Raw genomic sequence first — 15541 nt, forward strand, 5'->3', positions numbered from 1 at the left:
TTAACGGGTCCCTGAAACGGTTCGTACAAATTTTGTAGAAGGGTAGAGTACACTTGCAGTAAAACATTCGCGCCAGAATTTAAGTGAAGCGTCTGAGATTAAGAGAGCTACGGACGATTATCAACACAGTATGGGAGGGAGAACCCCTCCCCGCGGAATGGACCACTTCGGTGGTCACATTCATTCCCAAACCCGGTAATCCCGTCAGCATTGAGGCATTGCGCCCCATCTCGCTCACCTCCTGTGCGGGCAAACTCATGGAGACCATGGTCCGCGACCGTCTCTCCGCATATCTGGAAAGGAAAGGAGTCTTTGCTGACTCGATGTTTGGGTTTCGCTCACATCTGTCGGCACAGGACGTCCTTCTCCAACTCCAGCGGGACATCATTGTACGTAATACTATGCGCCACAATGACAAAGCCGTTCTGGCCCTCGATCTCCGAGGCGCCTTCGACAATGTCAAACACAGTAGTATCCTTACCAACCTTAGCACCACGAATTGCGTATCTAGAGCTTTGAGGTACATCTGTGCATTCCTCTCACATCGTACCGCCTTCATCCGCATCGACTCTGCAGAACACGGTCCGTACCCACTAGGCACCCGGGGTACACCACAGGGAGTGGTCCTCTCACCGCTCCTCTTTAATCTAGCCATGCTCCAACTTCCTTCGCTCCTCGCCCAGGTAGAGGACACACACCACGCTCTATACGCAGATGACATTACCATCTGGACCAACTCGGGCTCCCCCGAACAAATTGAAGACCGCATGCAGCGCGCGGCACTTATTGTGGACACCTATGCCTCATCATGTGGCCTTAGAATGTTCCCCTACCAAATCATCTCTTCTCTCAATCTCACCTCTAGCGCCACCTCAGATATATCTCCCATCTGGCCCGATACAGGTCGTCTCAGAAATTCGCATATTAGGCCTCCACATCTCCTCTACTCTCAACCCTGGTTCTACCATTGCCCGTCTTCGACGCAATAGCGAGCAGGTTAGCCGTATGATTCGGCGGGTCTCCACCAAACGTGGCGGCCTCCGCGGCTGGCACTCCCTACGCTGGGCTCAAGCGTTTGTGACCAGCAGAGTCCAGCAGAACCAGCTGGACGCACTGCTCCGCTCGGTTCACAAGCGAGCACTAGACCTTCCCATTGCTACCTCCAATCGCCGCTTTGCGGCCTTGGGAGTACACAATTCGTATGACGAGTTGAGAGAGGCCCATCTCGTCAACCAAGTCAATCGCCTGTCTCAGACGACTCCTGGGCGCCGCCTTCTGGATAGGCTCTCACTGAACCCGATCTCTACCCCACATCCCCCTGCTTCCATCCCGGAGCTATGGCGGCACAAACTTTGGGTTGAAACTCTTCCTCGCAACATGGATCCCACTCAACACACAGGCAGACGCCTAGCCTGAGCACACTCTCTTCACACTCGGTACTCCAATTCTCCTGGCGTCTTCTATGTAGATGTCTCGGGACCAACTCCCTCCGGACACTTTACGGCCGCAGTGATCTCCGAGGGCCACCACATTGATGGCCTCTCTTTCCGCTCACCGGACACAACACAGGCGGAAGAGGTGGCCATCACTTTGGCCGCCTCTCACCCGACTTCAAGGGTCATTATCACGGACTCGCGCTACGCCTGTTCCCGATACCTCCAGGGTATCATAGCTCCTCTGGCCGCCCACCTTCTTCGGGCGGCCTCATGGCGCTTTGAGCCTCACTCCATCCGCATCGTCTGGTCTCCTGGCCACGCGGGTCTCCCCGGTAACGAAGCGGCGCATGCCGCTGCCTGCGTCCCTCCCTCCCGGGCCGTTACCACCTCCGACTCTGCGTCTACCCCAGGCACCTCAGCTCTGACGCAGTACCGCGCAATTCTAGAGCATTATTGCAGCTCACGCCGCCTTTACCCAGACCCTGCACGGGGCCTCTTTAAAGCGGATGAAAGACTTCTGAGACGCTTGCAGACTAACACCTTCTTGTGTCCTGCGGCCGCCCAGCATTTCATGCCGGGTATACACGGCTACTGTGCGCATTGTGGGGTCCTGGCCGACACCTATCACATGATGGCAGTATGCCCCTCCATACCCCTTCCTTTTTCATCCCCCTTCCCCCTACCCACAAGAGAGGCTTGGGAGGAGTTCCTGCTTGGCTGCTCTACCCTGGACGCTCAACGCTCCCTGGTGGCCCGCGCTCGAGCGGCGATCATTTCCAATGGACTTCCGGAATAGGGAGACCACCGAAGTGCTTCTGTAGAGCAACTCTCGGTAATTTTCTGATTAAATGTTTCTCCACCACCACCACTACGGACGATTACAAGTTACCCTCCTCCATAGCCATGCTTTTTCTCCTCAACTCGGTCGCCGAGTGAGAGAGGCGAAGCTCCGCTTTCACTGGCTCTGCGTCATGATGTGACGTCATGTTGTCTACTGCCGGTTGTCGTGGAGCCAGCGCACATAGCCTCTCCAACCTCTCCGCCAGCCGCCTGGTCATCGATCCCAAGCGAGAGCTACCCGAGCAGCGTGCGTTCTGAGCATTCTGTCGGTGTGTCAGGTATTCCGGTAACCACAGGTGAGCTCGGCGTTTTGACGGTTGGTCAAATACTTAACTAATGTGCCTCCACACAACCACCGCAGTGTTGAAGGGGCTTTAGCGTAAATGGGAGTGGCCTGAGCAGGCTGCACGGTGCACAGGCACCTGGTGGCGCAGAGCTTAACCAGCCAAACACAATTAATATTGATGAAACAAAGTGCAAAAGATTTTAAACATTAGGAAAACAAAGTTTTCACGATTACGCTACCGCCAAGATTATGCTCCCACAAAGTAGAATACACTTGGTTACTGCTATATTAGCTCTGCGTTTGGTTGAGCTCTCTGTCACCTAGTTAATGCACCTTGCAGGCCTTTCACGTTTGCGCATCGGCTCATCCCGTAAAACGCCCAAGCGCTGTGCGCTTGCGCTTGCGTATTCTCGAATACCGGACCCGTTAAACTCTATTGTTGTAGCAATCCTTCGGCGATAAGTGACGGCGGCAAACGCGTAGATGCTGGTGCCAATCGCATATCGACAACCAGCGCTGCAGCCACTCCGCTCGCATGTTGCCTTGCAGATGGATACAATGTCGCAGCGTGGCATGTCGTCGATCATTACGTTTGGAGCAAACAACGCAAGGGTGAAGGCTTGTGCTCGCGAAATAACATATCGAGGCCAACACCAACCGTGCTGCTCGCGTCAAAACGGAGCACCTTGTAACAGAAGCTGGCGACACTTGCTGTGTGCCGGAAGCGCTTGAGGTTAGTGATAAATTGTTCAGGTGCATTCTCTATCTGTTACTTTATTTTTCACAGAAACAAATTAACATTGCAGCTATTACGAGCAATATTTGTTCAGCAAAAAGTTAGAAACGTTATCGATGACGCGCCATAGTAGCGCGCGTCGTCTGAGAGGTCTGTCTGCGGCGGCTGCTGTGAATCGCGCCCACATGTCGCCCACGCGCTGCTTCTCACGATCTCCCGATTAGCAAAGCAGTCGCGCCACCTCTCGCTTTGTTTACAACGTGCCGCACGAATAAAATTGTCCGCACCAGCCAATATGCCGCGAAATGAACACGGGCATAGAGCTCCGCTCACATTTCTCATGAAAGAGTATCGTAATCGTCAGCGATTTTCTTCGAATAAGTTCAAACCGGTTCACGTGAGTCCATAAGATGAGAACATTTTTGCAAAGCTATGTATTGTAAGTATCTCTGGTGCCCCAAATGTTAGGTATGCCTACCTGCCAACTGCCCCGATTTATACGGATGACAGCCGAATGCTGACCAATCATACTGATCGTATGAACACGGCCATATATAAGCCCAAGAACTACCCTAAACCCCCGAAAAAATTTCGAGGACACCTGAGCACTTCTTGTGAGTGGTGAATGTGGAAGCAATGATGTCCAATTAAACACCGCTGAACAGTCCTTCGCTCATGCACTGCATGTAATGCACCATAGCGGTACGGGCTGCCCAGGCCCACAAGCAGCAGCAGCCTGCGCGGCCAACGCCGCATGCCACCGACGTCCAGCGCGACGAGAGAGCGAGGAAGCAGCAGCGGCCACCAATGCCCATAGTCGATAGCGGTATGTGCTGCCCAAGCCAGCAAGCAGCAGCAGCCTGTGGCTCGGGCACCGTGCACCTGTGGCAGGTGCTGGCTCGGGCACCGTGCTGCTATGGCGTTAAAAATCAATATCATGTGGACTCTTTCAAAACGTAGTACCATAACGGAGGACTTCCCGAAGTGCTGAGGGCCAATTGCCAATTGATATAGAAGTAGTCCATGGAGGCGACCACCAAAAACAGTCACAGGCCTGCGGGGCACACGCAACACAGTCACAGCGTAAGCTGGTGGAGCGGCTCAAGAGTAGCTCCAATTTCGGCACCACGCACAACAGGGTCTTCGCGGCAAAGGCTCTTTAGCCTCGTTTTGACCAGAGCGATCTGAACTCTCCGCCCGGCGTCGACGCCAAGCTGCGGCTTGTACTGCACATCAGTCTGCTGAGCTCGATCCAGCCTGGCTGTAGCCACGGCACGTAGCTCTACGATTCGCTTCTTCAGCAGCATGGAGGAAGGAAACCCCAGGAGAGGCCCTGGCCAGCACGAACGTATTGGAGAAGGTGTGGCGGAAGTCACGTGCTGTTTTTCCGCAAAGGAGCACTGGGACGGGTACCCCAAATGTCAACGTTGCCATGACAACCACGCTCCTGAAGCTTTCGCTGCTGCTCTCGGTCTCTGAAAAGTGAGATAAGATTTTTCCGCCGGTGCTTTTGCCGCAGCACCTTTTGTTCGCGAGAAAAGCTGACGTTGGAGTGTGGTGTGCAAGCTTGAAAATTGTGTTTTGGGTCTATGAATGTGAGTGTCAGCCAGCAACAGATACGCTGAAGCAATCACGGTGCAGGTCTTCGTCATCTTCTTCAACGTGCCACGAAAAAACACAGGATCGCGTCTGCTTCACTAAAACTGCTACAGAAGTTTCGTAGGCTTTGTTTTGACGAGCGTCGGCAGCACACAGTTCCGGCGGCTCGTAAGAATGCAAGTTCAAAGTTCCTGCCCATCTGCTCCGGCTAGCTGCAGAACCCTGATTGGAGGCGCAAAGAGAGGTGGCACACCAACATGGCTGCACTTCCGGCTTCAAAAAAGTGACGTCAGGGCCTCTCCTGTTTTGTTTCCTTCCTCCATGTTCAGCAGGGATTCGTACCTTGCGAGGAGACGCCATAACGTGTACCGAAGAGGTATCCAGAATACGTGGCGCACATCTCACATCCCTTGACCCGTGGCATGGTACGTTGTGCGTGTTGTTGTTAATAATGATGATCATGATTTTTTATTGGAATCTTCAAAACGGGCTGGTGACAAATAGTCACCTAGCCTGCTCGAGTGAACCTGTTCCAATTACATGCAACTTACATGTCGCGTACGCAACGTTTGCAGGCACCTTAACTAGATGGCACCACCGAAATTGCGGAGAGTCGGGTCGTCTGCGCCTGTGCGCCTGCACAGGGCACGTTTATAGGGCACGTTCCCACTGCCTTATAGCAAGCGTTTGCGTGATCAGTGATAAATTATCAACTCCTGCGCAGCGGGTCTGGGTTCGATCTTGGTGGGCACTGGTGCTTTTTTTCGCATTTCCGGCGATAGCGGTTACGGTCACCAGCGGCGGCGGCGGACACCATCGCGAACCGAAACGGATATTGGAATGAGCCCAAAACGCGTACGCTGTAAAATGCAAACAAAGAGTCACACACACATACCTACATACACACACACACAAGCCCGCGTGCACTTAAAGATATCAGATGATTTTTGCTGCAGAACGATAGAGAAATCGGAGCGATGTAAATCCCATATCACATGACTGCATTGCCATTATTGTGTGTACCAATTTGCAGCCTCTCTATCATAATCATCATGTATCCACTGCAGGACGAAGGCCTCTCCCTGCGATCACCAATTACCCCTGTCTCGCGCAAGCTGATTCCAACATGCGCCTGCAAATTTTCTAACTACATGACCCACATAATTTTCTGCCGTCATCGACTGCGCTTTACTTCTCTTGGTATCCATTCTGTAACTCTTACGGTCTACCGGTCATTCCTCCTAAGCATACATGGCTAGCCCTGCTCCATTTCTTTCTCTTAATGTCAGCTAGAATATCGGCTATCCCCGTTTGCTCTCTGGTCCACACCGCTCTCTTACTGTCTCTTTATGTAAGGCCTAACATTTTTCGTTCCGTCGCTCTTTGTGCGGTCATTAATTTGTTCTCGAGCTTCTTCGTTAACCTCCAAGTTTCTGCCCCATATGCTAGCCTCTGTATAAGAAGTAAATATTAGGGTTTGAGTGCGAAGTTAGCAAATATGCCTCAAGTAGTGACCTTAAGTTTCTAAAGCACAAGATGAGTCTCGAACCCATCATCGTCGATATCTAGCACGAGTTCACACATTTTTCACATGGGTGGGCTCTCTGAAATGGATGGCGAAGCGGAAGAACAGTGTTTATGACGTCAATATTGCCACACTGCATCTAACCTCGCTAGAACCGTCACTCCGTTCTCACCACGTGAGGATTTGCCATTGGATACCCGTCATTATATTTTGTCATTAGGCGGAGTTACGATGTCTTCGGGCTTTTTTTATTCTAAATATAAGCCATCATTTAGTCGTGCGTCTATTCTATGGCGCAGAATATTTTCGGAGGCAGGCTTTCACCACTATATCGAGATCTGCACTCGTACGAACAAAAGAAAAAAAATGAAGCAGATCCCACGCTCTTTGGGATGTGATGTAAGCGAAGCTTTCTGTGCTGATTGCGTTCACTGAAGATATTTGGTGCTGATGTTGACGGAAGACGTCAGTCGTGAAGTCATGTTAAATGTTACTTTTCATGGTGTACTTCCAAATACACATAATGCGCATTGAGACGAGTTTTTAGTCTTTGTGGTACACCAATGTTCGTAGCCTGTGAGCAGCTAAGCATTGTCACAACGTGCTTTGCAAGCATTTTGGTTGAAGTGCTGATGTGCTGCACTGATACTCGCGTATTGCCGGTTTGACGCAGTGGCGCTTTAATGCGGCTTTGCGCTTTCATGCCGATTATCAGTTGTCCGCACCTACAAACTTATGCGGTCATTACCAGAAATGTGCCGAATAGTACCTTCAAGTAAATTTTTTACAGTTTCTCCCTAACTGATCCCATGGTAGCGTTTCCTTTATTGAAGACACCCCAAATGAAGCATGCTTTCTCCCAAGGTATTTTCCTTTTCCGTGGTCTTCCCATGTATGCAAGCAACACCAACTCTAGGCGGTGTATATGCGAGCGGTCATGAGCGAAGAGTGGCAAGGCTGTTATTCACTCGTTTTATCATGGCGTTAGCTTTATCCATTCTTTGTTGCCTCTTTCTGCCTCCTCTCTATCATGTTCTCTATTCTATGGGAGGCTGTTGCGCCGGAGCAGAAAGGTAAGCGCTGTAGAATCTGCAATGTTCTTGCTTAATAAGGAGTTAATTAGGGGAGCTTAGTAATTAGGTGAATATGTTTTTCGGTTGTTGGTGCTAGGTATGTCTGCCTCTTCGAATAATCCAGATGAAGCTCACATTTGAACACTACGCTGAATGTCCCGCCACCAAGATCCAACTTTTATACCTGAACCACTTGTGACTCGAAGACTGTCTGGTCCATTGTAAATACCGTACACATTTTCATTTTCCCTGTTTTCACCTTCGTGATGGTCACCTTCTTCGTCAACGCTTTTTTTATTGCAGTGAAGCCTACTTCACACAGTCGGGGTTGCGTCAGTACTCCTTTTTCGCATTCGTTCGGCTTTGAGAGGGGCTGTACTTATTATTGTAGGTCTTACAGTAGCATCTTTATTAAAAGTTTCCTCGAACAGCTAATGACAATGACGGGTTCCAAACTACTAATTTCATTAGTCTACCTCAAATAAAAAATACAGAAACAAAAGTCACTTTCATAAGTACGCATAAAAATAAGCGAACCAGTCAATATTAACATAATTTAGCGACTGCAAATATAGACAATGGAATTCGTGACAGTACTCGCACAGTTAATTAAGTTGCTCCAATTAAAAAAATTCTGCAGCTAACGAAATTGAGTATATACATATGTGGATGTTGTCTTTATATGTATATTGCACGGGTGCCACGGCGAAGGAAGCTCGAGGTTGCGATTTCAGCGTAGGTCAGAGGTACCTAGACAGGTGGATGCTGTTGGGCATTACTAATTTGGTTTTGGCCATTAGGCAGCGCCTCGTAAACTTGCTGTTGGATGACCTGTCGAAGCGCTGGGGCGAGCTGCGTACACACTAAAAAGAAAAAAAAACCTAGATGGGGATTTTCGGCTTGTCTTCTAGAGCACTCCCTTCTTTGGATGTATCTGCGTCCATTGAATAGGAGTACAATGAAACTTCCACTTAGATGAGAGTGTTTACGGTTGAAGTCAGGAGCATCAGCAGAACCATTTTACTCCCTCTCGAAGAATTCGACGAGGTACAATGGGAGTTTTATCATTTCCATTTGGGAGCACTTCCCTTGGAATCAAGGCGGTTTTTGATGTTAACGTAGGAGTGAATGCACGGCAATAAATGCATTGTAGTTTGCTCCTTGCAAGTTTTTTCGACGGTAAATGGGAGTAACCTTTATTTCCCAAATAAGCCCCTCGAAAGCTTTTATTCACTCCTAAAACTCGAAAAGCAGTCTCGCGGGAATGCAAGCCGATGGCTTTCATTCCCATGAGACTGCTTTTCGAGCATTCAAAAATGGTCGAAAGCTTTTGAGGGCTTTATTCCGGGCTGTTCAGAAGCCAGTACTCATACCTTAGAGGGGGTTCTTTTGTGCAACAATGAGATGTTGCACAAAGAAAGCACTCACAAAATATCTTGAGTAGAAATATCACACTACTAATAAAATGCAGTACTGCCGTTCTTTCCAGCAATGAGTATATTATTGACTAGAAAACTTGTAGGTGTTCGAAACATTATTTTGAAGATACAGGCAATTTACAATAGTACCATTGGCCAGGAGATTGTCTAGCACAATAAAATAATAATAATAATAAACCTATCATATGGCACAATCATAAGAAACCTGAACATATGACATATTCAACATTTATCAAAAATATATGACATTTCAACTTAGTTGTCTAGAAAGGTCGTACAAAGGCTAAAATAATGCAGGCACTGTACAATGGTGCCAGTGGTCACCAAATGGTCCAGCACAAAAATGAAAAGACAGCAATTTAAGAAACTTATCATACACTTAACATATATCCCAAATATGTGAAGTTTGAACCAGCTGGTGAAACACTTGGCTTTATTCAGTCTATGCCCAGTGCTCTTGCAAATGACTTGTGGGGCTTCCAAATTTACGCATCGTAATATCCTCGCCAAGAGCAGCGTGGCTTCGGATGTACAAAGTGTTACCATAGTTTCATTTCATATTTGATGATTTGAATGATGTCCCGGCTCTTGAACACATGAGCCGTACGATCTTTACAAAGTCGCTGACCCTTTCACGATACAGAGTGGCAAGTGTTTACTGCGTCGCTAAGAACATTTTCCTCTTACTTTTACGACCTACTAGAAATGCTGACGTTTACCGCGGCCTTCGCGGCGGTTTCTACATTGCTCTCTATATGGGATGCCTGTGTAGACGATGTCCTGAACCAAAGGGCAGGTGCACTTGTAACCTGTTTTATACTGTTTAGCAGGTAAGGCTGATGAAGCCAGCTGCGAAATGAGCACGTTTCTTGGCAACGGGGGTATGAGTCATTGCTTAAGGGGAAATGAGCAATTCAGTGTCTGATGTAACGGACAGATTTAATTTTGCAATTTCATGAAAATCCACCCAGAATTAACGCGCTCGGGAAAGGCCCAGTCGTCTACGTGGCGATTCTAGCGCGAGTGCCTCCTAAGCCGAGGCAAAACGTCATCGAAGAGCCGCGGACCCTGAGTTGAGGGAGCGCGATGTTGAAGCCAAACGAGTGTGAAGAGCCACTGATCCTGCGTTCCGGGTATGCGATACTGAGACCAAATGTCAGCGTCGTCTAGCCCTCCAGGAACGCGACAAAGGCGTTGCACTCATCGGCAAGCTAGCGCCAACTTCCCCGGTGCGACAACCAGGTTTCAACGAGGGTTTCTCAGCCGAAACTTTGAAGCCAGCTGCAGTTCGTGTGACCGGTTGTGGTTCGAGCACAGGGTGGTACTCGTTAGCGCAATTCTTTCGGAGAAACACCGAAGGAACACAGGACAATTTTCGCTTACTCCCATTTCCCAGGCAGGGCAAGGACTACTATTTCTTTAAAACAAATTTCTGATAACCATCGCCGCTTGGTGGCCCCGCAGTGCCCCAAGCCGTTTCCTCGCGTCTGCTCACCCTTTACCATGTGTATGAGCGGGCGTGCGCGGTGTTGTGGAAGCTCTCACACCGTACCTTCGCCACATACGCACTCACCGTGGCGTCGCTTATGCTTATGAAGCCTGGCCGCCCCCGGCGTTCTCTTTACGCTGGCCATCAGCACATGCCTCGCTTTCTTGCTATCGCTGTCATTGATTTGCCCTTCGAGGAAAACTGTAAATAATAAAGGACTGTGCAAACGTACGGACTTATATATGAGAAAGAGCATTAACCCTACCACTGCTTCTAAATAAAACATGTTTCAGATTAGTGTTATGACCAATTCCAAAAAGAGAGATCAACCAATTTTAATTTTTTTTGCCAGGAGATACACAATATTGGGACGTGCGTTCCAGAAGTACACGAGAAAATTAATAGAAAGGTTACTGAAGCACAAGTGGCCGGATATTGAGCGCCATGAACTTATAACCTATTCTAATAATAACACTGACAATTCAAACGAATGATTGTCGTGGAATAGTTAAAGCTAAGTCTGTATTAATCAAATGATGGCGTCACTAGTATATCTTGAAATGCGCCTATGGGAGAGAAATCCAGAGTCGTACGTATGGTTTGCGATAGAGAACTATGCGACCATTGTCAACCACCCGTGGCATCTAAGGCGGTACCACGGCCTTAAATATCATAAGAGCATAAACATACACGATCTGCAAATATTCACACTTAAATTCCTGTCCACTTACACACACACACATTGCGGTCACCGCATCTTCATTACGCTTAAGCATACCATGCTGCTTTGTCTCCAATCCGCAAATGTTTCATTCATTTATGTTAGTTATTAAAAGGTAGTTACGAACCGTGTTAAACGATCTGAATAAATTCGATGCGGTGGGTTTATGACTGTTCATCGGATCACGTTTCGCGTGTCTCCAATCTGTATTTTTTATTTATTTATGTTGGTTATGAAAATGTAGTTATCTAATTGTTAAACCGTCTTAATGAATTTGATGTGGCGGGTTAACAACTGTTGATCGGATCACGTTTCGCGTGCGTCAATTCAACGTCTCAGAAATCAACATTACCAACACCAGCTCGGAATTGGAACTGGTTAATACTAATAGAAAACTGCGTTATGAAATTGTACATCAAAGTGATATTTAAAATTACGATTGGGGCATGGTGGTACAATTCTGCGTGACCCATGTTGAACTGCTCAATAGGATAGCTTCACCAGTGTCATTCTGGGATTGTTGTATCGGCTCCTGCGGATTGTCAAAAAGCTATGTAGACTTCCAGCGTAGATATTTGCGGCGAAAGGAACCATGCCACAAATATAGCCCCTGTACAGCGTGGTCATGTTTAAGTTCTATGGAGTTTTTTAAAAATATCCTGTTCCAGAAAACATAACTGTAGTCCTTGAGCTGGATTATTCCGAGAGGCGGACATTAGTTGTGATATAAAGTGAAACACCTATTCAACTAATGATAAAAACACTAATTATCTTTTGAATTGATTATCTCAGGGCACATATTGCCATTTACGAATTGTAGGCGGAGAGCTTGCAAGGCGTATCCACTTGGACTGAATGTCCACTATGAAGCCAGTTTGGAGATATGCGCCATAACACTTGCACTAAAAATGCACTGTTGTTCCACTTACTTTTTTAACAAAACGCTCTTTTATGCATTGAATCACAAAAGTAACTGGAACGCACATGTATTTCGTTCGACACTTGGCCAAATAATGTCTGGAAACTGGAATATTTTATTCCTGGAAATTCACTTCAAGTGCACACGTCTTGCAAGCTCACCGACTAGAAATCGTAAATTGAAATGTAGGCCGTTAAGCAAATATTCGCCGTTCATTAATAAGTTGTTAATCAGGGGAGCTTAGTAATTAGGTGAATACGTTTTGCGGTTGTTGGTGCTAGGTATGTCCGCCTGTTCGAATAATCCAGCTCAAGAACAAAAGTATCCTTTCTGCCACAGACAGACAAAGAAATTTATTAAATAGGTGCTAAGAAGCCCTGCCCTAGCCCAGAACTGCGGGCCGCTCCCACGTGGGGACGGGTAGGCCGAGCCTAACCGCCACATCGTGGGCTCTCTGGACAGCCCAAGTTTGTCGTGACAGGCGACTTCTTAAAAATTCCATAAAGCTTCGATTTAATCACACTCTATATGTGGTGGTGATATTGCCATAGCTCAACTAAATATTCCAAGCACACAAGTTTCGCCGGAAGAACGCATTAACAGTTCACGTCTGCGAAGTGAGTCGGCAGGAAAGCGCACAGGAATGTATGAGAGGCATGGCTTGTGAACTTAAGGTGACATTTTAAGGTTAGTGTACATGAACTGATAAATTCCACAATCGGCAGCAAGACTGATCTTCGTAGGTTTGAAAACTTGCCACGTACACTGGAATGTTTCCAGAAATTAGCTTATTGAAGAGTAATTAGAAATAATATACACACAAAAACTGTTGTGGCTAGTTCGCCCTTCACAATCTTAGCGTCATTGACTGAAGCGCGTTTTTTTTTCTGACAGTCAAACGTTAATAGATACCTATGACTGTGTGGTTACATTGAAGAACAATACTTGAAGGCTGATGTATAAATGAATAACATTATTATCCAGCCAGTAGGAATCTGTGCTGAAAATATATTTACACACTTTCTAAGTATATGGCTGAAAAAATGCTGGATTATATACTAAGGGTTTAAGAATCAACCACAAAAGATTTCACCCCTCTTTCAGTCTTTTTTTTTTGCAGTTTGGTTTCTGTGGTGTAGTTTGACGTGTGTTCTTGTCGCGCTCTTGCTGTAACGATTACCGGCTTTACCAAGTTCGCATCAGTCTCTCTGAAATGGAGCCCCCAGAAACATGATCATTTTGTAGCTGGCTTCAGCCTTGAGAGCTACACAATTTAAGAAAGGTTACAACCTGACTTGCCCCTTGCTCTTCAACAGCGTCTACGCAGGCGTCCTAGATAAAGGGCAATGTACACGCCCCCGCGAAGGCCGCTACAAACGTCAACATTTCTAGAAGCTCGCATTAGTAAGAGAAAAATGTTTTAACTGACGCAGTAAACACTTACCACCCTGTATCGTCAAAGGGTCAGCGACGTAGTTAAGATCCTACGGCTCATTAGTTCAAGAGCCGCGACAGCAATAAAGGTTACCAAATATGAAATAAAACTTTGTCAACTGCCAGGAAATTCAGTGGCGCAGCAAATATTTTATCGCACATCATCCCTCAAAACAAGCAGCTTCAATGTCGAAGGCTTTATCTTACCTTCGGTATTTTTCAAATGCATACTTTTTGCAAATTATCAAACGTTTCCTCCCTTCAGATGAAGGTTTCACGGTTCTTGAGGCTATATTGGCAGCCACTAAGGCTGGATATTTAATTCTGCAAATTAGCAATATTTTAACAACAATGCAGAAAACAATGACCGACGTCCCTGACTTTTTTCAAACGCTTGCTTGAAGACACCCAAAATGTACAAGATATCGTCGGGGGCGTGTGTTCAATCAGAATTCTTGAAACTTGGTACATCGTTGTACGGTGTTGAAACTTTCCCAGTAAGTGAATACACTTTTCTCTACTTCAACCGCACGAAGGACATAAGAAGGCTGCTCACTGGATAACATAACGTAATTCATGTTACTAGGAGTTTTTCTCATCAGATAACACAACTGATTAGGTTGTTTTTCCCACGTTTCACCCCATTTGCACGAAACATTAAATTTGATGCTAATTTGTTCTAGCCCCTCTCCGTTCTTGCTATGTACCTCATAAACAACTGCTAAAATAAAGGGCACACTTGTTTTAGTCCTTTGCAGATATCAACTTTCTCTTCACTACTCATCATTTCTAGTTCAACGCAAATGGCACTTTCTAGGTAAATCTCCCTAAAAAGTCGTGGCCAATGCCTTTTTCATCCAGGATATCCGAATTTGCGGAGGTTAACGTTGTCATCATTCCGGTAATATGCAAGAAAACCATGTATAACGGTCTCGTTTCTTCTCCGGACATTTCAGTAAAAGAGTAACAATAAGAGTAACAAAACAGCAACAATAACAAGTGTATGAGTCCTACCATAGTGCCACAAAGAATGGCCGTGCGTCCGAGTGTCCTAATTAACTCTACCTTAATTAACATAGAGATGATTAGGCCACTTTCGCGAACCCACGACCTTTCGGGTTACCTAGGGCAGAGTTAATAAAGGCGCACTTAATTACGATAGAGTTATTTATGGCACTCGAGCCCTCAACCTTTGGTGGGAGAAACAGGTAATACCAAAGTATCAACGCATTGGAATGATTCATGGTGGCACTATGTGGCTTGTGTTGGTGGCACCATCATTCCACCAACAATGGTCGTGGGTTCGAATGAATTAACTATACCATAGATAAGATAGAGGTAATTAAGGAACTCGAACCCAATACCTTTGGTGGGAGTCGAACGCTCGACCTTTGTTGGAAAAAAAAACAAGTAACAGGAAGTAACAACGCTTTCGAATGAAAGTGCCAACTAATTTTATGAATGTCTCGCGAGCGCGGAGTTATTCACTTTCATCCTTGTTAGCGTATGCTACAACGACTGTCGACTTTTTATGCGAGATTGTCGAACCATCTGAAGTAGCTGAATTTGCTAAAGAAAACTATCGCTTTAAAAAGTAAAGCTTCATCTAATAGGGAATCCACATTTCTCAACAGGTGGATGCAATATATCTCAACAATCCCCAGGTTGTTTAGATGTATTGGGGGTCCCTTTTCAGTAATAATACTTTGGGACCCTCGTCTGTATACTAGATTTGTGTATATTTGTCCTGTGTATGAATAAACTCAAACTCGCCGTTGAGCCTCATCCCTAAGCCTTCCCAGTCAAATAGATTTAATACTTCTTCTAAGCAGTCAGTCATGTATGCATGTATGTCAGGCCGCCCCATGCCTATTCTGATATACATGCAGTTAAAGGACCTCGAGGATATCACGAAGCATCAGGCTAGATAGATAGATGGACATATAGAGTACTAAAGAAAGGGAGATAGAAATATTCAAAATGCCTGAAGTTTCCAAAGACTGCTTCGTAGTAATATTTATTTTAGCAGGGAAGAAGTTTGGGC

General features: G+C 46.5%; 1 protein-coding gene and 1 long non-coding RNA gene across 3 annotated transcripts in view; one reads left to right on the forward strand and one right to left on the reverse strand.

Annotated features, from left to right (window-relative positions):
* The window catches only part of LOC125940311 (uncharacterized), a 160517-nt gene that overhangs the window by 32232 nt on the left and 112744 nt on the right, over positions 1-15541 (forward strand). The window lies entirely within an intron of this gene.
* LOC125940314 (uncharacterized) overlaps positions 1-15541 on the reverse strand; it is a 163073-nt gene that overhangs the window by 25966 nt on the left and 121566 nt on the right. The gene's annotated exons all lie outside the window — the stretch shown is intronic.

The sequence above is a fragment of the Dermacentor silvarum genome, chromosome 9, assembly GCF_013339745.2.
Source record: "Dermacentor silvarum isolate Dsil-2018 chromosome 9, BIME_Dsil_1.4, whole genome shotgun sequence".
Classification (NCBI taxonomy): Eukaryota; Metazoa; Arthropoda; class Arachnida; order Ixodida; family Ixodidae; genus Dermacentor; species Dermacentor silvarum.